At 42.1% G+C, this 27,341-nt stretch overlaps 1 protein-coding gene across 4 annotated transcripts in view; it reads right to left on the bottom strand.

The window, feature by feature from the left end:
• The window catches only part of LOC122813837 (perforin-1-like), a 99,489-nt gene that overhangs the window by 3,406 nt on the left and 68,742 nt on the right, over positions 1-27,341 (bottom strand). The gene's annotated exons all lie outside the window — the stretch shown is intronic.

Genomic DNA, 27,341 nt, shown 5'->3' with positions numbered 1-27,341 from the left:
GATTAGACTGTCCAATTTCATGCATTAAGATTCAAAAGCAGGAGCTTTTATAGTCATTTTGCCTTTATACTGTCAGACACCCCCATTTCTCTTTTTCTTAGTTCCGTACACATATATATAAATATATATATATATATATATATATATATATATATATATATATATATATATATATATATAGGTTCATACTAGGCTATCTGCCCTGGGGCAATTAGAAGCCTAGCCCAATTTTGTTTGGCTTACGCCACCCATTGATTTGAGTATACTGTGCCTTTTTTAAGGTTTAGTTTGCTGTGCCTCTGTCTAATAGTGACACGGAAGTAATCCCTGGGACAAACCTACGATCCCCCATCCACTCATCAAGATTCTTCTTGAAGAGATTCAGTGAGGTGCTCTGCCTAACATGAATTGGAATTCTGTTCCAGAGCGAAGGGAGCCTCTGGGTTATGAATCTGTCCCTCCAGCAAGTTCTATTTATTTCAGTGCTGTATATATATATGTATATATATATATATATATATATATATATATATATATATATATATATATATATATATACATATATATATATATATATATACACACAAACACACACACACACACACACACACACACACACACACACACACACACACACACACACACACACACACACACACACACACACACAGAGAGAGAGACAAATGTAATACAGACATATATAGATATGGATCCAGTGGAGATGATCACTTTGTTGGTTTAATTGAATCAGGAATCATCGACTTCTTTGGTTAATACCCTTTCAGTATGGTTAAGGATATTTTTCCTTTTTTACACTGCTTGCATACACAGAAACAGATGTAGATATTAAAAGATCTCTGCTCTGCTGTGTACAGTCAACCTGCATGTTGCAGCTAGCATAGGGGTGATACCCCTCCCCTTTCCCACCTGTCTCAGGTACATTTAAACTCTTGCAAAGATCTGTACTGAAAAACACCTAGCAGTGAATTTTATGACCCTATCATACATTTAGGGAAGTAATGTGCCTTCAGGGACTTTTGAATTCTCACCTCCAGTTTTCCACTTGTAGCCCTCTGTTCTTTCTATGCAGTCATCAGTATACAATGCATTTCCCTGCTGGTGTGTGCCATTCTTTATTGTTTTTGCTGTTGTCTCTGATAATTGACTTGCATTACTTTTTATAATTAAAGCATGGTAGCAAAGTGAATGCACAGTAGACCTTTCAAGTTTTTATATTTATTCCATCAGCATCTGCTGTGTGTCCCTGATCATCAGCATATTTTTTCAATGTGGAGTAGACCTTTCATCTAATTATTTTTTCTTTTATAATTTGTTAGCTGTAAGTTATTTTGAAAGGGTTTGCTTATTTGTTCCTTAACTGCCTCATTTGTCTTCAGTTACTGTATTTGTATTTGAATGTTCTTCTTTCATATTGTCTACAGATTATTTGTGCTTTTCTCCCCTAGACTCCAGAGAAAAATGGCTTAGCTCCAGCTGAAATTTCTGAATTAGCAGACATAAATAAATAAATAAATAAATAAATAAATAAATAAATAAGCAAATTTGTATAATGAATATTTTCTTGAAGCATTAAAAAAATGATTCTCTGAGATTCTACAAATATACATATGGAATGTAATGTAGAAAGAGAGAGAGAGAGAGATATGGGTCAAATGGAGATGATCATAATGCTGGCTTAATCGAAATCGGGAATCATTGGCTTGTTTGGAAGATATCTTCTCAGTGGTGTTAAAGAATTTTCCCACTTTCTCCACTATTGTGCCTGTTGTGCAATCACAAAATTGGTATGCTTATAATCTACAGGACTATAGGAGATTACTAGGCTAATGGCCCTGGGGCCCTTACAAGCCTAGCCAAGAGTTTATCCCCAAAAAGAAACCTCAGTCAGCACCTATCTTCCCTGTCAGTGAGGGACAAAGGTGGAACCCCTGGGACAAATTTGTGGTTTCCCATCCATTCATCAAGGTTGCGCTTGAAGAGGGTCAGTGAGGTACTCTGTTTGATATGTATGGGAAGTCTATTCCAGAGAAGGGGCAGCCTCTGGGAGGCAAACCTGTTTCTCCAGCAGGTTTTGTTGATGTTGCATATTAGATTTAGGCCTACTGAGTGGGTAATGCATGAGGAGTTAGACTTATGGATATGGACCATCTCTAGTAGAGCAGGGTCCGATATTGCCTTGTAGGCAAGACACAGATCATCTCTGAGCAATCTGTGTGATACACAGTAAAGTGATAGTGATTTGAGCCTGTCCACATAGGACAAGTGTTGGAGGCCATGGATTCTGCTTGTAAAGTATTTCTCTGGCTTTTCCATTTGGTACAGGTGTTTGGAGAGGTACATACCAAATGGGGCATTATACTCAATTATAGTTCTAATGAGGGAGGAGTACAGAGAGGTAATAGCATCCTTTTTTCTGGATGCAATCCCTTTACTTATGAGATGAACCAAGGAAACGGCATTCTGACCACTGCTGCCACATGATGGTCAAATGTGAGATTGTTGTCAACCTGAGTACCCAGGTCTCTCACCACAGATTGTATGCTTAGGTGGTTGCTGTTGATGTGATAATCAGTAGGGGCCATGTTTTTGCCAAATGGTATGATAATACATTTTATGGGTTTAAATTAAGGCCATGACTTTGGCACCAGTTATTTGTAGCTGTGAGACCCTCTTGCAGTATGTTAATGTCATTTGGGGAGTCACTGACAGCACCTAACTTACAGTTATCTGCACACTTGGTCAGTCACAGGCCCTTTCCGTTTGCCTGGGCCTCTGAGAAGTAGATGCCAAACAGTAGGGGTCTCAGGACAGAACCCTGGGGAACACCACTAGTGACATGTCTGCTGTTGGAGGTGGTGATGTCTATTTTGACCTTGTGGGTCCTATCTGTGAGCCAGTTGGCCACCCATCTGATGACATAGGGATTAACACCAAGTTGTGTTAGCTTTTCAATGATGCCTGAGTGGGGGATTGTGTCAAAGGCCTTGGCCAGGTCAAGGTAAGCTGTATGTACTGACTTTCCCTCATCCAGGGCCTTGGTGACAGTCTCAAAGAAGTCAACTAGGTTCAGTAGGCAAGATCTGCCCCTGATGAATCCGAATTGGGTAGGGTTGAGTGTTTGGAGATTGCCTATGTCCTTGTTTATGAGATCCATAATAATACACTCCGTGACTTTACAGATCAGACTTGTCAAGCTAATTGGGCGATAGTTTCCTGGGTCAGTAGTGGCACCACCTTTGTGCAAGGGGATGACAATGTCAGCTCTCATCTCTGCTGGAATGAAGCCTGTAATTAGGCTGTGGTTAAATAGGGTGCTCAATGGCGAAGCTAGTTCTTGCTGGAGATGGTGCAGAATACAGCCTGGGATACTATCAGGTCCCATGGAAGCTGTGTTCTTTACCTTGGATAGGGCCTTTAACACTTGATCTACAGAGATGTGAGGTGTGGGATAAGTTTTGGGGATGTTGACTAGGCCTTTGGGGGGGTGATAAGGGGGTGAAGTTTGCACTGAACCTATCAGCTAGCAGGTTGGCTAAGTCAGCAGGATCTGTGTAAGTGGTACCATTAAGTACTAATTCGGAACAAACTTGGGCTTTGCCATGGAGGTTCCTAACATAACTGAAGAAGGATTTGTGGTTTCCCTTTGTTTCAGGCACATACATATAGACATATATATATATATATATATATATATATATATATATATATATATATATATATATATATATATACATATACAAATATAGATAGATAAATATATATATATATATATATATATATATATATAGAGAGAGAGAGAGAGAGACAAGAAGGTGTGGGAGTGCAGGAGGCAAACCCTCCTTCAAAAAAAAAAAAGAAAAACTCATTTTTATTCTTTTTTCATATTTCAGCAATGAAATTTCATCAACAGATTGCTGTGCTGCAAAGTGGTAATATATGCATAATATATTACGACTGTCTTGAGCTACTCCAGGTCCAGTTAACTATTGGTAAAATACCATTCCACATCACCGCTAGCTGCAGGTCCCTCACCATGAACCAGGAGAAGCACATTGCTACTAGGTCTTGCTAGAGTCACTCAGTATATAGCCAAACACCGTGGTCACAGGAGATTATAACTATCTTTCCATCAGCTGGGCGACTTACATGACCACAAATACGATCACTATGAGGTTCCTGGCCTTTGTTAATTCAAATGCCCTGGAACAGCTGGTCTGCACACCCACAAGGGGCTCAAATGTCCTGGGCCTAGTGCTCACCAACTTGTGGGGGGGGGGCATTGCACTCCCCTCTGTGTGTTGCCCTCGCTGGTAAGGTTAGACCATAAATCTGTCTCAATTGAAGTAAAGATCAAACATGACACCCCCCACAGGAGTAAATAAAATTAAAAATTTCTCCAAGACAAACTATCGCCTACTAAGTGAGGTATAAAAAGTTTCAAAGCCCCTACCAACATAGCCAGTAATGACTCCTATGCAGAGCAATACACAAATGCCCTATACAGTCACTTAAACAAATGGATCGACTCAGCTATACCTAACAGGAACAAAACCAGGTCTTCTCAAAAATACAATCCACCCTGGTGGACTGTAAGTATAAATAAGCTATACAAGGAAGAAAGAATCTGATATCTAAGAACGGGAGGGAAGTTCCTCAACAGAGGAAGAATACCTTCCACAGCGTAAAGAACCAAATCAGATATCTTATTAAGTCCTCTAAGGCTAGCTATGAGTCTAAATTATCATCCCTAGCTAAAGACAATCATAAGGCATTCTTCAGCTATATTCAAAACCTAAAATGGAATGCCCAGCTGTGTGCCAAACCTCACTCACACTGAACGTGAGGAAATTGCCAACCTGCTAGCTAACTCATTTGGCAATAACTTCACCACCCTGTCCCTACCAGACACACCCCAAAGCATTCCTGACACCAGTATCCTACCCAGTATCTCCAAGGAACATGTCATACAAGCACTCTCCAAGGCCAAAGACACAGCCTCTATGGGACCAGATAACATCCCAGGCTGCTTACTGAACAATCTAAAACAAGACCTAGTAGAACCACTTAGCACTCTCTTTAACCATAGCCTGAGAACTGGCTTTGTCCTGGCAGAGTGGAAAACAGCAACAGTAATCCCCTTGCACAAAGAGGGTCCATCAACTGACTCTGGGATTTACTCATAAGCCTAACCAGCCTTATCTGCAAAGCCATGGAACAAATCATCATGGACCTTATCCATAAGGACATATATGACCTTCAAATCCTTGACCCAACCCAGTTTGGTTTCATCAAGGGTAGGTCTAGCTTATTAAACCTAGTGGACGTTTTTGAGAATATCACCAAAGCCCTGGATGAGGGCAAAACAGTACATACCGCCTGTCTTGATTTATCCAAGGCTTTTGAGACAATCCTCCACTCCCAGCTGGGGATTAATCCATACAATACTACATGGGTAGCAAACTGGCTCACCAACAGAATGCACACTGTCAAAGTTGGGGAGTCCACCTCCACCAGTAGACCAATTACCAGTGAGGTACCACAAGGATCTGTGCTGGGCCCTGTACTGTTTGGAATCTATTTCTCTGAAGTCCAGGTGAAGGTAGATGGCCTGTAGTAGATGACTATAAACTGGGCACAATCTGAATCTCCCAAGAATGTTAACGTATTACAGAAGGGGCTGACACAGACAAATGATTAGCACCAAACTCATAGAATAAAACACAACACAAAAAAATGCCTCACTATTCCCTTTGGCCAAGTAACCCCTACTAATTATGATATACATAGCACCCCCTCTAAGCTCAAACTCAGTGGTGCGAGACTTTGGAACACAAGTTCATAGCAAACTAAACTTTGATCACCATGTGTCCATAGTGGTAAGAAAAACATTCTACACTGAGCATGTCATAAATAAGGGCATCGCATCCAACACCAGGGAAGGTTATAGCTCTGCGGTTCTTGACCGTTATCAGACCAATAATTGAGTACAGTGCTCCACACACCTGCATCAACTGGAGAGACCACAGAGGATTCTAACCAAGATAATCCAGAGCCTACATGACATACATGGAAAGACTGAAAGCCCTGTCACTGTACTCTGTATCATACAGGCTGTGAGAGGTGACCTGTATCTGGCCTACAGAGCAGTCTTGGTCCCTGCCCTAATACTGCTGCACATCTGAAAATCAAATAGGGCAAGCCTAAGTCACTCCAGGGATCTCAACCTAGCCTGTGACATTAACAGAATATGGTGGAGAGACAGATATATATACCAGCAAGTGTCGCTCCTCTAGAATAAACTCCCACTCCATGTGAAGCAGAGTTCCCCAATTACCCTATTCAAGTGCAATCTTGACAACTGGATGGGTGACTATATATTCATCCCGGGGTGGCACCTATGTCCCTCATGGACAGGGGCAGTTGCTACTGATCACTGAATCTGTCTGCTAACAATGGCCATCTAACTATGGTCAATAAGGGTACTCAGGTTATTACATGGCTAGGCTTGTAAAGGCCAAAGGACCATTAGCTTAGTAACCTCCTATGAACCTATATAGATAGAAAGAGATATGGGAATCATCAACCTGTTTTGTCAGCACCCTGTCAGTGGAGTTAAGAAACTGTCGCCTTTTCTCCACAAAAGTATGTGTATATGTGTGTGTGTGTGTGTGTGTGTGTGTGTGTGTGTGTGTGTGTGTGTGTGTGTGTGTGTGTGTGTGTGTGTGTGTGTGTGTGTGTGTGTGTGTGTGTGTGTGTGTGTGTCTCTCTCTCTATGTGTATATATATATATATATATATATATATATATATATATATATATATATATATATATCTGTATATACATACATACATATAGCTTTTCTCCCCTGGACTCCACTGAAAAATTAAAATTCTGAATTAATAGACATAATTGAATACGTAAATTGGTACAGTGAATATTTTCTTGAAGGATTAAAAAATCATTGTCTGAGATTCTACAAATATATACACACACACACACACACACACACACACACACACACACATATATATATATATACATATATAGACAGAGAGAGTGAGAGAGAGACATGCATGTCTGTGTGTGTGTGTGTGCGTGTGTGAGTGTGTGTGTGTGTGTGTACTATAGAAGACAAAGATATGGGTCCAATGGAGATGATCAAAATGTTGGTTTAATTGTATCAGAAAAATTGACTAATTTGATCGATACCTTGTCAGAGGGGTTAAAAAATTTTCTCCACTGTTGTGTAATCACACAATTAGTATGTGTATATGTGCACATATCCATATAGACAGAGAGAAAGAGACAGAGAGACATGAAGGTGTGGGAGTACAGGAGACAAGCCATCCAAAAAAATGATTGTGTACTATTTCATGTTTTTTTCATATTTCATCAATGCAATTTCATGAACAGAATGCTGTTCCACATACTCTTTCATAAAAAATAAAAATATATGCATATATAGATATGTGTGTAATATAGATAGAGATATGGGAATCAACTTGTTTGGTCAATACCTTTTTAGTAGAGTTAAGAAAAAGCACTTGTTTTTGTTCTATTATAATTTTGATGATAGCTAGATTAAGAATATTAGCTTTTTTTGTCAGGATCCTCGTTTTCTGCATAAAAGCAGCTTCTACAACATTTTTATAGCATCCCATGAACAACTGGGGCATCATTCCGAAGCTTCCTCTATCCAGCTTTTTATTTGTTCACATATTTTGGATCTGTCTGTCCTGCACACCTTACATTATACCTTCCAGATCTTCACATTTAACGAACACTTATCTTATCTGTGCTTCTTCAGTGTACTTTATGTCTTAGTTCGTAATGTAACATAATCCATCACTGCATTACAGGCATCATTCAGATTTATATTTATTAACTAGTGCTATCCCACTATCTCATCCAGTGCTGTTCACATAAGTAGTCTGGTACGACCTGAAGGATGCCATCCAGTACTATGCCAGTGATGTCATTATTTAATTTCTCTACGTCTTTTGGGTTTCTAATACCATGAAGGGAGTGGACCCCATTCCTAAGCCAATGAATGATTAAAGTTCATGAAATTAGTATTGTTTCAATCTTTAATCTTAACCAAAAATGCTCTTTGCAGCACTCTTCCATGTGCCCAGTAATGACTCCTTATGTGATCCATATGGAGTTACATATACCGGTAGCATATCTAACTATGACTGTAAATCCTTTTTTATGAGACCCATTGCTCCTCCTACTATTGGAACTGTCTGTGTATCCTTCTTCCACATTACCCTTGTTTCTGCCTGCAAATCCTGGTATTTTATGACTTTGTGTCTTTCTGTACATATGACATTGTAAATCAATTGGTGTAGCAATTTCAATGATCGGTGTTATTTTTGTCTTCTCTTCATGGACTACTATAGCTGGTTTTATGTTATCTAATTTTTTTGAACTGCTGGTAATGGGTGATTCCCATAGGATATAAACTTCATCATTCTCTATAGTGCTATATGGCACATGTTTCCCAGCTACTTCAGTATTGTAATGATTGCACAATCCCCAATGCAACAGACTTGCAACATTATTATTATATCTTTCAGTTTACATGGCCACTGCCATTAGTGTATTACACCCAGAAACAAGATGTACAACTGTTTCCAGTTCTGTTTTACAGAATCTGCATTTGCCTGTTTCTCCCGCATGTGCAATAGACTTTGTAACCAGTGTTTATGTATTCCACTATCCTGGTCTGCCAGTATTAACCTTTCATCGTTTGGTTTAAATTAGTCCCTCCTTAAGTATTCCTGCATCACATCCTGATCAACATGAGGTTGTTCCAGGAGTTTTATGTACTTGCAACCATACTTATGCCTTTTCCACATTTCTTGCCTTTGCATCTGATCCCTCTCCTTATAATTTTTTTTTTTGGCACATTCAGTTGCTGCCTGATTTTTGTCTACTTCTGGTTAGATTTCCATTCCTACTTGACACTGATATTGTTTCTGCTAAACTAAGCAGTGAAGTTACCTTAGAATTGTTCTCCTCATAGGTTCATAGGTAGGTACTAGGCTATCTGCCCAAAGGCATTTATAAACCTAGCCGGAATGTGTTGGCTTTCGCCACCCCCTTAGATTAATTCCCTGTGCCTTTGTCCAGCAGAGCCATTGAAGTGATCCCTGGGGTAAACTTTCTGTTTCCCAGCCACTCGTCAAGGTTTCTCTTGAAGAGGGTTAGCGAGGAGCTCTGCCTAATTTAGATTGGAGTCTTGTTCCAGAGCATGGGAAGTCTCTGGGACAGGAATCTATCCCTCCAGCACGTCCTATTTATTGTTGTGGTGAGGTTTAGATCCCTGGAGCATGTGTCTTGAGGGGATATGGTTTTCTTTAGGTGGAGTATGTCCATCAATTCTGGGTTGGACATGGCCTTGTATGTCAGGCAGATATCGCCTCTGAGTAAGCGGTATGCAACCGAGAACAGCTGGAGTTTCTTCAGTCGAGCTGCATAGGGCATCTGCTTCAGGCCAGTGATCCTCTTGGTGAGGTACATCTGTGTTCTTTCCAGTTGTTTCAGGTGTCTTGTAAGGTACATCCCAAATGGGGCATTGTACTCTATGATGGGTCTGATGAGTGATGTGTAGAGGGGCCCAATGACCTCTTTCAATCTGGATGCAAACCCTTTTGTGATTAGGTGGGCCACATAGAAGGATTTTCTAACCACTTTGGCAATGTGATTATCAAAGGAGAGATTACTATCTACTTGGGTCCCCAGATCCCTTATTACATCTTCCATATTAGGGGGCTACCACCTATGTGGTAGTTTGTGGGTACTTTGCTTTTTCCAAAGGGGATGACTATGCACTTTTTGGCATTTAGCTTGAGGCCATAGTTTTGACACCAGGTATCTGTCTCAGTGAGACCCTTTTGGAGGATGTCTGTGTCAGCTGGAGAGTCAATTATAGCCCCTAGTTTGCAGTCGTCTGCAAACTTGGTCAGCCATAGTCCTCCTGTGCTTGCCTGTACCTCTGAAAAGTATATGCCGAACAGGAGGGGCCCTAGGACTGAGCCCTGAGGAACGCCACTTGTAACTGGTTTAGAGTCAGACCTAGCTCCCACAACTCTTACCATGTGGGTTCTGTCCATGAGCCAGTTGGCAACCCATCTCATGACGTAGGGGTTTATGTTCAGGCTGGTGAGCTTGTCTATAATACCTGAGTGGGGAATTGTGTCGAAGGCCTTTGTGAGGTCTAGGTAGGCTGTGTGGACCACCTTTCCCTCATCTGTAGCCTTGGTAACTGTCTCAAAGAAGTTCACCAGGTTTAGGAGGTATGCTCTGCCCTTAACAAAGCTGAACTGTGTAGGGTCCAGTGTTTGGAGGTTCCCAATGTCTCTGTTAATAAGATGATGTGCTCCATAGCTTTGCAGACCAAGCTAGTCAGGCTTATAGGGCGATAGTTCCCAGGGTCCGTTGTGGCTCCACCTTTGTGGAGTGGAATAACCATTGCTGTGCGCCACTCTGTGGGCATGTAGCCTGTGGAGAGGCTGAGTTTAAACAGTGTGTTTAGGTGAGGGGTTAGTTCATCTTTGAGCTCATGTAGGACGCAGCCTGGGACACCGTCCGGTCCCATTGATGCTGTGTTTTTAGCTTTTGGAGAGGGCTGTTTTAATGTAAGTGTCTGTGATTTCAGGGGCACTACATTCTTCTGGTATAGTTATGGGCCCTTTTGGGGGTGAGAGGGGGGTGACATTTGCACTGAACCTTTCTGCCAGGATTTTTTGGTAATTTCAGTGTATTTTGAGCCATTCTGCACTAACTCCAAGCAGATCTGAGACTTGCCACTTAGATTCTTGACATAGCTAAAGAATGCCTTGTGGTTATCTTTGGAGTCCATGGCAAATTTTCTTTTGAAGCTAGCCTTGAATGATTTTATGAGGGAACGTAGTTTCTTGCTGATACTGATCAGGGATGTCTTCCCTTCTTGGGATTTTACTCTTTTCTGTACTAGTTTCCTCCTGCTATTGTATAGCTTGTTTATGGCAGGTGTCCACCAGACTGGTTTACTTTTCTTGGAGGAGTGAGTCTTGGTTTTGTTTGGGATAGCACGATCCATGTATTCTTGTAGGTGGCCGTAGAGTGCATTAGTAAAGGATTTTGCAGCTTGGACAGTATTATCCTTTAGCATAGGGGCTTTGAAACTTCCCACCTTGGTCTTAAGTAACGAGAAGTTTGCTTTTGAAAAGTTTTTCATGGTGGTTTCGTTGACCAGGGGTGGTGGCAGAATGTGGATATCCAGAGTGATCAGTTTATGGTCAGATCTAACCAGCGACGGGATGACCTCCGGTGTGGAACACCGGTCGCCCATGTTGATGATGACCAGGTCCAATATGTTGTCACCTGTGGTGGGGGTGTTGACCAGTTGATCCAGGGTGTTTGAGTTTATAAATTCTAGGAAATGTTGGGCAAGGGAGTTTGTACTTGAATAGTTCTCCTAATTAATGTTTGGGTTGAAATCACCCAATATCAGGGTGTTTGGTAGGACCTTTATGTTTCCCAGTGTTTCCAGGAATGCGGAGTGGGGGTCCTGGGACATGGTGGGTGATTTGTAGCAAGCTATAATTTGAATAGCAGTTTTGCCCATTGTTAGTTGCACGTGAATGATCTCTGAAGCATCGTGCTGTGCCACTAACCTGGAGGTGTGGGTATCCTTGATGAATATGGATACTCCCCCGCCTTTTGTATTTTGGTCCAGGTTTTGTGGCCGAAATGTATGGGATGAGTTGTAGCCTGGTAGTGCTGGGGTGCTCTCTGGAGCCTTAAACCAGGTTTCTGTTACTGCACATATATCAATTTATTCCATACTGAGGAGTGCCTCGAGTTCGCGCATTTTGAGGTTTAGACATCTGGCATTGAGTAGCATTACACTCAGTTTTTTGTTACTTGTGCTATTTACAGTGGTGGGTTTGAGCCTTGCCTAAAAAAGGCACTATGGGGGTGGCAAGAGCCTTGGCCAGTATTCAAAAGCCTAAGGGTGACAGGTGCAAGCCATCTCTAGCGAAGCAGCGTGGCTTGTCAAGCATGTCATCCCAGGCTGACAGACACTGGATGCCCTCTGAATGACACCAGAAGCTTAGCCAATTGTTGAAATTGATAATTTTTTTCTCTATACCGTGGTATCATTCTTGGTGAGCGCAGGATGCTACTCAGGATAAGGGTCATACCAGCCTGGGCTATGTGATCAGAGAGCTTCTCCATGTCTCTTTTCATGTAGTCCAGGGAGGTACGGCTCATGTCATTCACACCAACATGGACAATGACAGAGTCATATTTGTATTTGTTCTGGAGTGACCTGAGTGCTTGTGTTATGCGGCGGATCCTGGCACCCTACAGGCAGATAACAGTAACCTTCTCCTTGTTCAGCCTAGTGAGTGGGACGTCAGTGTGCCTGACTATAGAGTCACCTATTACTAGTGTGTTGGGTATGTTATTTTGCCTTAAGGGCTGTGATTGCGTGGCACACTGGTTTTGTGAAGTATGTGTTTCATGGTTTTTGTTGGGGGGGTGGAGGTTGCTTTGATGTCTGCTTTGGAGGTCTCTGTTGCTTTTGCAGATTTTTATTTAGAGCCTCCGAGTATGTTTTTGTATATTTATGTGTGTTTTTTGCCAATGCTGGTTTCATAGGTCTATGTGAGACTGGTGGTGTGATGCAAGTAATTCCCTTCTCCTCTTGACTGCCTGGTCCAGTCTTGGGTTGAGAGAGCTTAGCCTCCAGTTTGGCTGTATAATTGCATCTCTCGTATGTATTAGTGTTTGGTGGAAGGAGGAGAGGGTTGTCTGTGTAAATGAGGCATTTGTAACATTGCCTCAAAATGCCCAGATTCACCAGTTGGACCAGCGAGTACATCTGAAACTGCCCTTTGTACATGCCTGGATAGGTAGAGTGAATTGTTTTACTGATTGGCTGGTAAGGTCAAATAGAGAGCCTTGTCCTTCTCTACAGTATAGGGGAATCTAGTGCTAAGGTTTATTAGTGCTTGATATGAGTTTTGAGCAAGTGCCGGGATGAGAAGTGAATGGTTTGAGTTCTTAAGTTGAAAATTTCCCTAGTTCCAAGGGAAAAATTGAAGAGTAGACTTTGTGGAGCCGGGAAAACTTATACCCTAGCTAACCGGGGCTGGTTTTATAGCAGAGAAATGTTTTAAAACTTTCACTATGTTGGGATCTGGTGAAGTTAGCAGATATGTATGCAGTCCTATGACTGTAAATTTATGCATGTAATCAGTTTCAAGGAGGCCCATACCGTCTTCAGAATGAGGAATATATAATCTTGGTATACACTGATTTTTATGTGTGCCTTCCGTGGAAGGTTGGGCGCCGGGCTGGCAACTCTACTGTCAATCATGAGTGGACAGGTGATCCGCTGTGGTGACCCCTAAAAGACGAAAGAAGAAAAAGAAGAAGAATTTGATGAACATGAAGGATTTTTTTCTTGTTTTCCTGTCAAACTGATCCAGTACCTTTGGGGGGGGGTCAATCAATCACCCCAAAACTGTATTTATTGCTTGAATTTTGTTCCCAGATGTTAGGGGTGTTTTCATTACTAATTGTAGTCTTCTAAAATATTCCTTACTGAGTTTTGTTTGCGTTTGTTCATGTTTTTTGTCAGTCCTTCAGTCAATTCTCAAATATTTATGCACTTTGTCCTGCTGAAGTTTATTTATATCACATTTCTGTCCCAGACTGATATTTTCTTGGTGCTGTAGATCTCCTGTTTTAAATGTTGTTTTTGCACATTTATCATGACCAAATGACATTCTTATATTGTCTGACAAAGTTTTAACCACTTGCAGTCATCAGTATGGTCTGTGTGATTTCACCCAAACTGTTAAGGTGAAGTCACCCTATACAACCTACATGATGTCACCTAGTGCTGTCCTGCATTATTAGTGCTTTTTGCTTTATTCCATCACTGTTGTCTGAATTTTAACTTAAAGTCAACTTTTGCATTTTTTAACATGCTCTGGGACCTTACTCTTATAGTATCCTGCACTGTAGTGGGAGAATTGTGAATTGCTGCAGGATCTGAGCCTCAATTATTCTATTTCTACTGCATTTTTTACTGTTTGTATCTTACTTGATGTTGTTGTTTCTTTCGGCTTTTCCCAGTTAGGGGTTGCCACAGCGGAACTCCAGTCCGCTAATGATTGGCAGTAGATTTTTACATGCCGAGTTGCCAGCCCTGATGCACAACCTTCAACGAAGGTACACCCATTCACACATGTCTCCACACAGAAGATGCTCTAACTGAGAATCGAAGAGGACAACGTCTTACTGTGAGGCGACAATGCTACCGCAGCACCATCACTGCAGTGATATTGTATCTTACTTAATAAGGGACCTTAATCTTGTAATATCATGATAGTGAGGGAATTGTGAATTCCTGCAGGATCTGAGTCTCATTTATTACATTTCTACTGCATTTTACTTACTCCGGGGACCTTAGTCTTGCAGTATTACTCACAATAGTGAGAGAGTCGAATTGCTGCAGGATCTGAGCCGTATTTATGCACATATATACACGTGCAGACTTATAGGGCATTTTTACTGTTTACCGATTGGATTCCTCTCTAGCTCATCTCCTATAACCTGTGTTCAGCTGTGCAGCAGTGGTTTTCAGAGTCCTGTATAGAAGCAACCACCTAGAATTGTAATTTTCCATATAAAACTTCCTTACTATTTTCTCAAGTATCTAACTGAGTCTACAGCATCTAGTTTGCCCACTTAGGAGTATTACCCCAACAGTGTTGTTTTAGATCAGTCCTAGACCTGTCCCCCAACCCAACAACTCCCACTTTAGTTACTTAAAAACCCCTCTTGCAACACTCCTCTTAGAACACAAAAAGGGGATCTGCAGCCATGGATGTGCACATTCCTATTGTCTTTGTAACCACCTTGTTGAAAAGGACATCCTGAAACAATGTAGTAATTGTCTCATGTTTACTGACAGCCACCTTTTTCTTAAGCAGACTGATGGAGTATGTGAGACATGTAATTACATTATGTATATGGAGGCAAAGCTCTGACATACAGAGTAACACACACACACACACACACACACACACACACACACACACACACACACACACACACACACACACACACACACACACACACACACACACACACAAAACACCTACTATGGATCAGACACATAAACTCACATGTGCTGAGCCTGTTAAATGCAATCTAACCAAACCTCAAAGGCCTCCCAGACGCTGTCCTCAGCAACCTCCCATACACACTACAAAGACAGCACCCCCCAGGACACATACAACCACATCTCATGATGCCTCAACCATTAAGCCCTTAAGGCAAGCTACCACACAACCCAATATACTGGTCATTGGATACACTATTGTGAGACATACTGATGCCCCGTCTCACCAGGCTGAGCAAGGAGACAATCATGGTCAGTCACTTATCAGGGACAAGGATCCACCAGATCATGCACTCACTCAGGACATTGAACCACAAGTACCAGTATGTTCTGTCATAGTCCATGTGGTTGTTAATGACCTCAGATGTACCTCCCTAGACTATATGAAGAAAAAAGTACAGTTGTGTACACTTACTATAAATGTAGATGTCCGAGTGTATTCACTATTGCAGTCATCACACTTGGGTTATCTGCCTGCAGCATCCCTCAGTCGACCCGAATACCAGAGTCTTGGGATTTCTGAGTCGGATGCTGTCACCTCTTCCATGACGTCAGGTCATCAGGGGTATAAAATATGCAGCTGATGCTATTACCTCAGTTTTTCTTGTCCCAGATGCCAGGAGCCCCTAAAATAGGAAGCAATTACATGGTGTGGAACACCTCCAGTAAAAAGTAAATAACATAGCCATAAGATATGGCCAAAAAGAGGATAGGTAGAAAGCATAGAGAAAGCCAGGAGGCTGGAGGGTGGGAAACCAGGACTGAAACAGTGAATACACTCGAACATCTACATTTATGGTAAGTGTACACAACTGTACTATGTTCTTCGTGTTCCACTGTTGCAGTCATCACACTTGGGTTGATTCCCAAAGCTGAGGAAGGGTGGAGGCAGTCAAGAAGTATTAGGGCTGGCTAGCAGGCCTTGTAAGACTGCTGTGGTAAATCCAGCTCTGGATTTAGAAAAGACAGGTAAGTGGTAATGCTTGGTGAAGGTATGTACAGAACTCCAGGTTGCAGCTTCCAGCATGTCCCTGGTAAGGACTCCCCTGAGAAATGCTGTAGAGGTTGAGATAGCCCTAGTGGAATGAGTTTTGATCCCCTGTGGGATAGGTTTTCCATGGTGTTTGTAGCAGAAATGGATGTGGTGTGCTATCCATTTGGAAATGGTTTGCTTTGAAATGGCCTTGCCCTCTGCCCCTGTAGCAAAGCTGACTAGCAGCTGATCAGATTTTCTGAAAGGCTTAGTCCTATCAAGGTAGAACCTGAACTGTATGTGCACATCCAAAGAGTGCAGGTCCTTTACCCTTTATTCTAAGGATTAGGGAAAAAGGTTGGTAAATGGATGGATTGGTTTAAAGCCACACTGGATACCACCTTGGGCATAAATGATGGGTTAGTCCTGAGGGAAACCCTGTCCACATGGAAAATAATGAAGGGTTCCACAGCCATAAGAGCTTGTAACCCAGGCACTCTTCTTTCTGAAATGATGGCTAGAAGTAAGGCTATTTTCCAAGAGAGGAATTTTAACTTTGTTGTAGCAGAAGGCTCAAAAGGGGGACGTGTGAGCTTCTCTAGTACAAAGTTAGGGTCCCAAGCAGGAGTGGGAGCTCTCCTCAGGGGTCTTAAATTGTTAGCTCCTCTCAGGAACTGTTTGATCAGAGGGTGAGAGAAGAGGGGTGGCTCAGTATTGTAATGAGATGAGATGGCAGAGGCATGAATCTTAATTGATGAGAAGGACAGGCCTTTGTGGAGCAGCTCTGCTAGGATTTGAGGTAAGGTGGGCACGGCTGTGTCCTTTCCTTGAGACTGGCTCCAAGAACAGTATCTTTTCCACTTTTCTGAATAGGATTTCCTAATACTAGGAAATCCTATTCAGAAAAGTGGAAAAGATATTGAACAGGATTTTCTAGTACTAGGCCTCCTGGCCTCAAGGATGACATCCAGCACCTGTTTACTGAGGGTTGTTGGTGGTGTATTCAGGGAAAAAGCCAGGCTGCAAGGTTCAGGGTTTGCAGCTGAAGATGCAAAATCTGTCCCTCCTGCTGGGACAGTAGAGAGGGGGACTGATGTAGGTGCCAGGGTGGCACTGCTGTCAGACTGCATAGGAGTGGGTACCAGTGCTGGTGTGGCTAGTCTGGTGCAATAAGGATTGTCCTTGGCCTGTCCTGTTTGATCTTGAGTAGTACTTTTGAGAGGAGGGGCAGAGGGGGAAAGGCATAGATTGAGAGGTTTTCCCATGTAAAGGATAGGGCATCCACTTTCCATGCTTGGCTTTTGGGAGCTCTGGTGCAAAAGTTGCTCAATTGATGGTTTTGGGGGGAAGCAAAGAGGTCCACCTCTGGTGTCCCCCACCTGTGGATTAGAAGTTTGAATGAATTGGGTTCCAGTTTCCACTCGTGTTGGTCCAGTATATTTCTGCTTAAGTCATCTGCCAGTGAAGTTTGTTTGCCTGGCAGGAATTTAGCTTGCAGGTGCACTTGATTGCTCAAGGCTGTGTTCCACAGGGGCATGGCTAACCTGCAGAGTGGGTAGGAATGAGTCCCCCCATGCTTGTTTATGTACCACATAACTGTGGTGTTTTCTGTCTTTAGCAAGAGTTGTCCTGGAAGGATAAGGTATTTGAAGGCTGTCAGTGCATTCTTTACAGCTAACATTTCTTTTTGATTGATATGCAGGTGAATTTGTCCTGGGCTCCATTTGCATTTGCCTGCCATGTGAGCCCCGCATGCATAGTCTGATGTATCTGTTGTCAGAGTTTGAGCGGCGAGGGGCTGAGTGAAAGGGAGTCCCTTGTTGTGGTTGCAAGCCTCTGCTCACCAAAGAAACTCTGTCCTTAGACAAGGAATGATAGGAATCACTGTTTCTAGGTCCTGAGAATGTTGACACCAGAGACTTTTTAAGTACCATTGAAGTTTCCTCATATGCAGTCTTGCATATGGAATTAGGAGAATGCATGAGGCCATGAACCCTAGGGCTTGCAGTATTTTTCGTGCAGATAGCTGGATTTTGGTGGCCAGTAGTTTGAAGTAATTTGTCAAATAAACCTGCTTTTCTGGAGTGAGGAATGCCATCTGGGAAGTTGTGTTCAACCTTGCTCCCAGGAATACAGTCTTTTGGCTGGGTACCAGATGTGATTTCTTTCCGTTGATGGTATACCCCAGAGAAGTTAGGAGTCTCTTTACAAACGTCAGGTGCTGAAGTAGCAATTCCTGATTGTCCGCCTGAATCAGGTAATCACCTAAGTATGGGTAAATTTGAATATTTCTCTGCCTGCAGTATGCAATGGCCAGGCACTTTGTGAATACCCTGGGCACAGTAGATAAGCCAAAGGGAAGTGCAGAGAACTGATAGTGCATAGAGCCTGTCCTGAAACGTAGATATTTCCTGCAAGATTCCCTTATGGGGATGTGCAGATAAGCTTCTTTTAAGTCTAGGGTGACCAGCCAGGAGTCCTTGGCTAGCATAGGAAGCAGCTGCTGGAGTGTAAGCATTTTGAACTTTGGTACCACCAGAAAGGTGTTGAGAATTGACAGATCCAGAATAGGGTGCCAGGAGTTCTCTTTTCTGGGCACCAGGAACAGTATGGAGTAGAAACCCTGTCCTCTTTGCTCTATTGGAACAGGTTGAATAGCCCTGATACTGAGAAGAGAAAGTACTTGCTTTTCGGCCTCTGCCCACTGGTTTGGAGGAAGGACTGGCAATCCACTTGGGGTTGGCAGTGAGTAGAAGTAGAATCTGTATCCCTAGAATACAATGTTTATGACCCATCGGTCCTGGGTAATGTACTTCCAGTTTTTTGCAGTCAGGACGAGTTTTCCTTTTAGGGGTGCAAGTACTTGGGCATGACTGGGAAGGATGATAGACAAGTCATTGTGAACTTTTTCCATAAGGGGGTGGCTTACCACTCCCTGTTTTTGAGGTGGGAGCACTCCATTGTTTAGATCTCTGCATACCCTGACACTGTAGTCTTTGTGGTCTGTTGCCCCTGGGTTTGGACTGAGAAGGTCTGGGAGGGCCTGGAAAGGACCAGTTTTTAGAAGGCCAATGCCTACTGAATCTAGGTGGCTGTACCTGTAAGAAATCTTTAACAGTTTGCATAGATTTAGCTTTTTCCTCCATCTTTTTCAGAACTTCTTCTGCTTTTGTGCCAAACAAACATTCTTGGTTTAATGGAGCATCTAGTAATTTTGCTTTGACATGGTCTGGCAAGATTTGTTCCTTCAGCCAAGCATGCCTTCTCAGAACAGACCCAGTGACAGCAACCCTGCAAGATGCTTCTAAGGCATCAAAACCACACTGCAAAGTATGTTTACCAACTTGGTTTGCAGAATGCATTAACTCTTGTAATTTTTTATTTTCTGTACAATCAGGAATCAACAACATTTTTTGTTTAATTAGTTCCATAATATGCTGTTGTTACTTCAACATGTGAAACTGGAAATTTAAAGCCCTGCTGGCAAAAGTTGCAGTGGTATATACCTTCTTACCCCATCTGTCTAAAACCCTAGAATCCCTGTCCGAAGGGGTAGGGTTTTTGGCTCTAGTAGCTTTACTGCCTTTATGTCCCTGGGAAATGGTCTCTGGATCCGCAGTGGGATTTTTAAAGTAAAATTTGTGAGAGTCAGGTACTCTGTAGTACCTGTCAGGCTTTGTAGGAGCTGGTGGTAAAGTATCAGGGTTATGACTGGATTCCATGAAGACATCATCTACAATATCCAGGACAGGGGGTATAGCTAGAGGCCTGTGCTGAGGCAAGTCTAAAAATTCTCTGAGTCTCTTTTTGGACTGTGGGTAGTCCTGGCATTCCCAGCAGAAATGCTCTCTTTAGGTATGCAAAGTTTCACTGAAAGAAAAGTCCTCTGGAGGGGAGGCAGGGGGAATGGAATCCTCTGCATCTGAATCCTCATAAGTAGATAAGGGTATGTCCTGGTAATCAGAGGGGTCAGAGTCATCGGACTAATGGTCTGTAGAATCAGAAGGAAAATTAATTCTTTGTCTTTTAAAGGGGGAAGGTTGGCTTCCCCTAATTAAAGTAATAAGATCTTCAGCCATTCTAAGCATTTGTTTCTGTGGCATGGGAGCTTGAGAATGCACTTTGGTCCTCGGTTTCCTATGCGTAGTGCGAACTCTGGGCCTGAGAAACTCAGTAGTTTTAGTAAGAAATGAAGTAGTCGGTTTAATACGAATATCGGAAGGTCTGAATACACCCTCAGAAGCCGGTGCCTGCACAGTGGCTCCGGACCCATCCAAGGTAGAGACATCCGCAGGTTCCATAGTCGAAGAAGCATCTCGCGGCATACCGGACTTGGAATGGGTCTCAGTAGAGGCCTTTGAATCTGCAGAAATGGGTATCAGGGGCTGCAAAGGCACCTCACTGAGTACCGGCAGACTGGCGACTAGCTTAACGGAAGCATCATTGGCAGTTTTGGTCCTATGCGGTATGTCTCTGTCTTTATCCTTATGTTTTTTCAGAAGATCAGTAGTTAGATGGCTTATCGAAGCCATTTCAGAATACGGAGAACGAGAGTGAAAGAATTTAGTGACAAAGATAGCCCGACGATGAATAGTTCGGGCTTTAAACAAGGCACAAAACCGACAGCGGGGAACATCGTGGTCTGGGCCTAAACAGGTGTTGCAGTGAGAATGAAAATCTCTGTGAGGTATTTGCTTACCACAGGCAAGACAATTGTTAACTTTTTCTGACATCGGTTAGAGCAAGAAAAAAGGATCCCCAATGGGGTACTTAGCTTTAGAAGACTTCAGGTTTGAAACTCGAAAAATGAAAATTTCAGGTAGCGGCCAACCAGCACTTGTGAACTGCTTCTGCTTTGGGCTCCCACATGGCAAGAAAAGCTGATGTAATGGTGTCAGCTGCATGTTTTACTGATGACCTGACATCATGGAAGAGGCAACAGCATCCGACACAGAAATCCCAAGACGCTGGTGTTCGGGCCGACTGAGGGCTACCTGCTGGCAGATAACCCAAGTGTGATGACTGCAACAGTGAAACACGAAAAACATCATGAAAGAGCTTTTAGATTATGTGTCTCAAGCTTGTATGAGGCTAGCACTGGGCAGTACTATACCTTCTCCAAGCATGATACCACAATATAAGCTGAAGATGATTGACTTTAACAATTGGCTTAGTTACTGATTTCATTCCATGGGGGTCCAATATATGTTGGCTTGTAAGGACATGATTGACAGACCATACTGCTTTGTCAGGGATGGTCTGCACCTGTTCCCACTTGGCTTTCAAATATTGGCCAAAACATTATCCACATCTATAGTGCCTTTTTTGGCAATGCCACCTTGATAAACCTCCTGACATTGTAAATTCTACTTGAGATAAACTAAAGGTATTACTGATCAGTGCCAGGACTCTCAACAAGAAGCTCCTCTCCCTGATAGTGCTCCTTACCCTTGAGGGCATTGACATCTGTGCAGTTACTGAGACATGGTTTAAACAGAGGAAGGGACGCCAGCAGTGTAAGGCTATAATGCCTTCTATACATTTAGACCAACTACCACACAAGAAGGGACTTGAGGTGGAGGTGCATCAATTTACATAAACAGTAAGCACACCTGAATATTGGCCAAACAATATGACACACCCAAGCTACACAATATCCAGCTTACCTTAGGTAGAGTCCCGTACAATATCCCTGCTAGCTTTAGGTCCCCGTCTATGACCTACGGTAACCATACCATGTGCTTGAGTGTACTGGAGTCACTCACCCTTCAGCCCAGCACCATGTTCATGGGGGATTTCAACTATACCACCATAAACTGGGATACATACACAGCCATTAACATGCAGGCTCAAAAATGCCTGGATTTTGTAAATGCAAGCACACTGATACAGCTAGCCTGCATACCTATGAGGAATGCAAATATCCTGCATGTGGTTCTCACAAATATGAGGGAATATTGCACTCCCCCATTGTAATGTCCACAGTGATCAGATCAGATCACAAATCAGTCACTTGAAATAAATACAAAGCCCAAGCTTACAGCAAACCTCAGAACCTTTAATTACATTTCCAAGGCTAACTGCCTCCTATTAAGTGGTAGCATAGCTAAACTCCAAGCCCCCCCCCCCCCAAACTCAAAGAGCACTGTGGCCTATGTGGAAATGTTTACAGAAACCCTGTATAAGCATCTAAATAACTCCATAGAAACAGCAGTACCAAACCAAAATAAACTTAGGACAAACTCCAAAAACAAGCCTCCTTAGAGGAGCCCCAGTATAAATAGGTTCTACAGCAAAAGAAAGAAAATCCTGTCCAAAATAGGAACAGCTGTGGCCAACAGGTAAAAAAAAAAAACATCCTAATCAGTCTCAACATGAATGGCAGGTGACTACTCAAATCCACCAAACCAGCTTCAAGGCAAAATATCATCTCAGGGCAAGGATAGCCATAAGGCATATTTCAGTTATGTATGCAACATTAAGGGGAACACACAACAGTGTGCTGAACTAATAATTAGTGGAAGTCCCTATACTGAACTGGAGGATATAGCAAATTTGCTGGTTGATATATTTATCTCCAATTTTATTCCCTATCACCCTTCAGTTACCCTGCCACAGGAAGTACCCTCTACTGTTTCTTCCCCAACTGTCACTAAATAACAGCTCCTCACTGTACTCTCCAAAGCTAAAAACATTGCAATGATGGGTCCTGATAATATCCCAGGATACCTCCTAAATAGGTTGAAATATGCCCAGTCAGGCCCACTAGAATCTCTATTCAACCATAGTGTCCAGACAGGCTTCATCCCTAAGCAATGGAGGACTGAAATGGTTATCCCTCTATGCAAAGGATGACCATCGTTAGACCCAGGGAACTACAGATCCATAAGTTTTACTAGTCTTGTATGCAAGACCATGGAAAGAATTATTGTGGGCCTAATAGCAATAAAAAAATGCTGAAACAAAGATGCAGTCACAGAGTTTATTCGAACATTCCACCCACCTTTTAAAACAAATACAATGGAAGTGACCCTGGTGGACTCTGAGGAAGTTCTGATTATGAACAGAACAAAAGTGCTAAGTTTGAATAAACTCAGTGACTGCATTTTTGCTTCAATGTTATTTTATTGCTACTGTGGCAGTATATGCCAGTTGGAACTACCTTGGTTATTTGTTTTTGTGGACCTGATAAAGACATAGGAAATCTTCAAACACTGGACCCATGCCACTTTGATTTCCTCAAGGGCAGGTCATGAATATTAAAACTGGTGGACTTCTTCAAAAAGATCATTAGAGCCATGGACAAGGACAAAATGGTGCATCCTGCCTACCTCAACCTGGCAAAGGCATTTGACACAACACCTTACTCTGGTATTATCAAGAAACACACATGTGGGCATAAATCACTATGTCAACTGATGGATGTCCAAATAGCTCATGGGTAGGACACATGAACTTGGGGGGGGGGGATCCACCACCACCAAGAGGTCTGTTACTAGTGGCGCCTCTTAGAGCTCAGTATTGGGACCTCTTCTTTTCAGAATATATTTCTCTGAAATCAAGGCAAATGTAGATGGCCTTTGGCTGACCAAATTTACTAATGCCTACAAGCTGGGTGCAATCATTCCCTCAAAGATGTAGATATCCTCCAGGAGGGTCTGACAGACACATAACCAGTGTCAGAGCCATGGACTAAAACTCCATCCCAAAAATGCGTAATTATACCCTTTGGGAAGGCAGCCATACCTTCAAATTACAAGATTGATAACACTCGCCTAAAAGTAGACCCAGTTGTAAGGGGCTTGGGAACTCCGGTTGACAGTAACCAGAACTTTGATCACTATGTGTCCATGTTGGTGAGAAAATGTATATGTGTGTGTGTGTGTGTGTGTGTGTGTGTGTGTGTGTGTGTGTGTGTGTGTGTGTGTGTGTGTGTGTGTGAGTGTGTGTATGTGTGTATGTATGGGGTGATCTATGCCTAGCTTACAAGGCATTCTCCAGTCCAGCCCTGATAGGTCTGCTACACATTCACAATGCAAACAGCACGAGAATTACTCAATCTAAATATCTAAACCTTGTCTGTGACATGAACAAAACATGTTGGAGACGCAGGTATGTGCCTCAAAGATTACTCCTTCCCTTGAACAGACTCCCCAGTCATGTGAAGTAGAGCTCTTTCTTCAGCCTGTTCAATTCAATTTGGACCAATGGATAGGATATCACAGATTCACCCCTGACTTGTCACACGTGTCCCTTATGAACAGGAGCAGCTTGCAGATGCCATAAGGAACAGCATATACCTAAATCATTTTAGTCTTTGGGTATTAATAATTTGGAAAATTGGGGCATGAATGGCTAGGTTTAAAAAGGCTCTAAGGCTGTTAGCCTAGTAACCTTTTCTGATCCTGTGATCCTATGAATGAGGTTATCCAGTTATATCTATGTGACATCATCCAGCACTGTTCTAATGATATCATCCCATACTGTCCACAGAGTTAACCAAAAGCCTTCCCTGGAATCCATTCAGGATCATTTCATCTGGTACTATCTCAGTAACATTATGTTATATCATGTTGTGTTGTGTTTTTTATGAGTTGTGTTTTGTGTTTTTGTGTGTTTCTTTGTGTTTTTTGTGTTGTGTGTTTTTTATGTGTTTTTCTGTTATAAAACATAAAAACATATTTTTATGTTTTATATATTTTATGTTATGTAAGGCTTTTTCTGCACCTTCATTTAGAATGACTTAAATGCATCATCCTGTTCAACGATTATGATGTCATCTAGTATTGTTGCCGATATAAAGTCCATTATTGTTTCAGCAGGTGGGTGAACTTTAAATATCAATGTGTACTTCCCCCAATGCTATGTACTCAAGGCAGCCCTCAGCATATGCCCTTGTGGTATATAGTTGCTAAAAATCATACTGGATGCATTCTCTAAAATCATCACATTTGTAAAATTAGTTTTCATATGATCTCACTCTCATCACTCTCCTAAGACTACCTGTTGAAACCATTCTGTTTTTGTTAAGTTACCTTCTTTATGTGGTCATATACATAAGGAAACCTCTGCTATTTGTCAGAGCCATAACATGACAGAACAAATATTGTAAAGGCCTATATATTCTGAAGGTCTAAATATTATGAGGCACAGAAAGACTAAAGCATATGTTTACTGTTAGACTCTTTCTCAGCTTCTGACTTCTTTTTTTTTTTACTTTTAGCTCCCTTGTGCTAATGCCCTCCGTCCAAGCCTAACTCCCCTGTTTGGTTCTTTGGGCCTGGGCTGACACTGCTGTATGGTATATTGCTTCTATATGCATCCCTTCCTGTATAATATCTGGAATACTTGACTTCAAATACTGATGAAAAAATAAAGGTGTAAAAGGATGTACATAAGAAGGGACAGCATTCTAATGAATGGCACACAACCAGTGTAATTTGTAAAGAACAGCAGTACTGACTTGCATAGGCACAAAACACTGCATCATACCGAAATCAATCTACATTGGGGTGACAGAAGCACCAAGTGAAGTGGAATACTTCTACCAACCTTTTGGGGTGCCATAATCCCTCAGCAACACCACTATGAAGTTAAAATGTGCATGTCTTGTAATTGGTAGCTGAGAATTCCATTATAATAAAACAGAAGTAATATTATTCCTGTTTTAGGAAAACAAACATTACTGAGTTCAAGTAAACTGTTCTAGCATAGCCTAACACTGATGTATCATCTCATATTTGGTTTAAATTCCAGTACTCTGGCCATCAAAATACATGATTTTTAACCTGCTTATGACTTCATTAGCCATCCAGGCCCACACTCATTTTCCATGCCGTTGTATGCCATGTGGAATGTGTCTTGCTATGACGCATCCACTTGTATGAAATCTGTAGTATGTTTTTTTTCTGTAGGGGCGTACTTCTCAACTGTCAAGATTTTCTTAAAATGTCCAGATTACAGCCTCATACTTTTGTTCTGTTACTCATTAAATTTGTGGTTTTCTGGCAAACTATTGAGGACTGCAATTTGTACATAATAACAGTCATTTGAGTTCCAGACCTCATAATGTACGTTAATGCAAAATCTATTTTTGCATTGACTTTTGATATTTAAAAAAGGAATAATTAAAATCTGTCCCTGACTGTGAGTCTTTGTCCTGCCATTATTTTTGGCTTTGTTCAGATTTCTTGCACCCCATTATTTTTGGCTTTGTTCACATTTCTTGCACCCCATTATTTTTGGCTTTGTTCAGATTTCTTGCACTATGTGGCTGAGAGGTATGGAAGTGGGGGAATATTCTGTATGACCCTCTAACTTAACTAACCCAGTGCCTTCTGCTGCTGATTAGACCAAGTGTTGAGGAGTCACAGTAAGACTGTATGTAGGACATTCTTCTTCTTTCAGCAACCATGATATGTGTGCATAGGCCCCTGCAGGGCTTACTGGCTGACTTTAGACTTCTCCTGGCAACAGATGCCACTCCCTCACTCCAGCCACTGTTTGATGCTCAAGCTGGCTTTAATACCCCCCACGTGCAGTGGCTTACAAATGGACCATAGGTGGGGTATCAGCATAAATTTAAAAAGGCAAGCCTTCTGTGAGTAGCATTTTTGAATGACAGAAGCAAAATCCAACCACTGCTGTTACAACATAAATGTAGTGCATATATGCAGATGAGTCCCTGCCACCACCCTTGTCAAAAGAAGCGCTAGAGAAGATGCCATTCTCAGATATTATGTTATGGCATCAGAAATTTTTACCAGGCCATGGCAGTATACAGCCTTATGAATCGTGGACACCACATCATGCAGAGATTGCATCCAACATAAAGGCAGCCACCAAATGCACATGGTCCATAAATGTATGAGTGCCATATTTGCTTTCACTACCTTTCCTAACAAATAGCCTTTGATACAGGAGGATTCAGACAAAGCTATTGTTATCTTATCTTGCCGGGTTTCACGTAGCACCTGTGCCATCTTTCAGGTGGCATAAAGCACTAGCCTATGAACATGTTGAATTTAGCCTGGCAAACTCACTTAACAGTACTAGCCAGTCTATTCATTAATAAAGAAGAAGAACAACACCTACTTGTATAACAAGTAACTCTAAATTTGCTTTGTGATTAAATTTGTTATTTGTCTGTATTGCCT

The sequence above is a fragment of the Protopterus annectens genome, chromosome 10.part0 (genome assembly GCF_019279795.1).
Source record: "Protopterus annectens isolate FY-2018-M chromosome 10.part0, PAN1.0, whole genome shotgun sequence".
Classification (NCBI taxonomy): Eukaryota; Metazoa; Chordata; order Ceratodontiformes; family Protopteridae; genus Protopterus; species Protopterus annectens.
The sequence above is the reverse complement of the archived record's forward strand: the minus strand, read 5'-3'. Positions and strand labels throughout refer to the sequence as shown.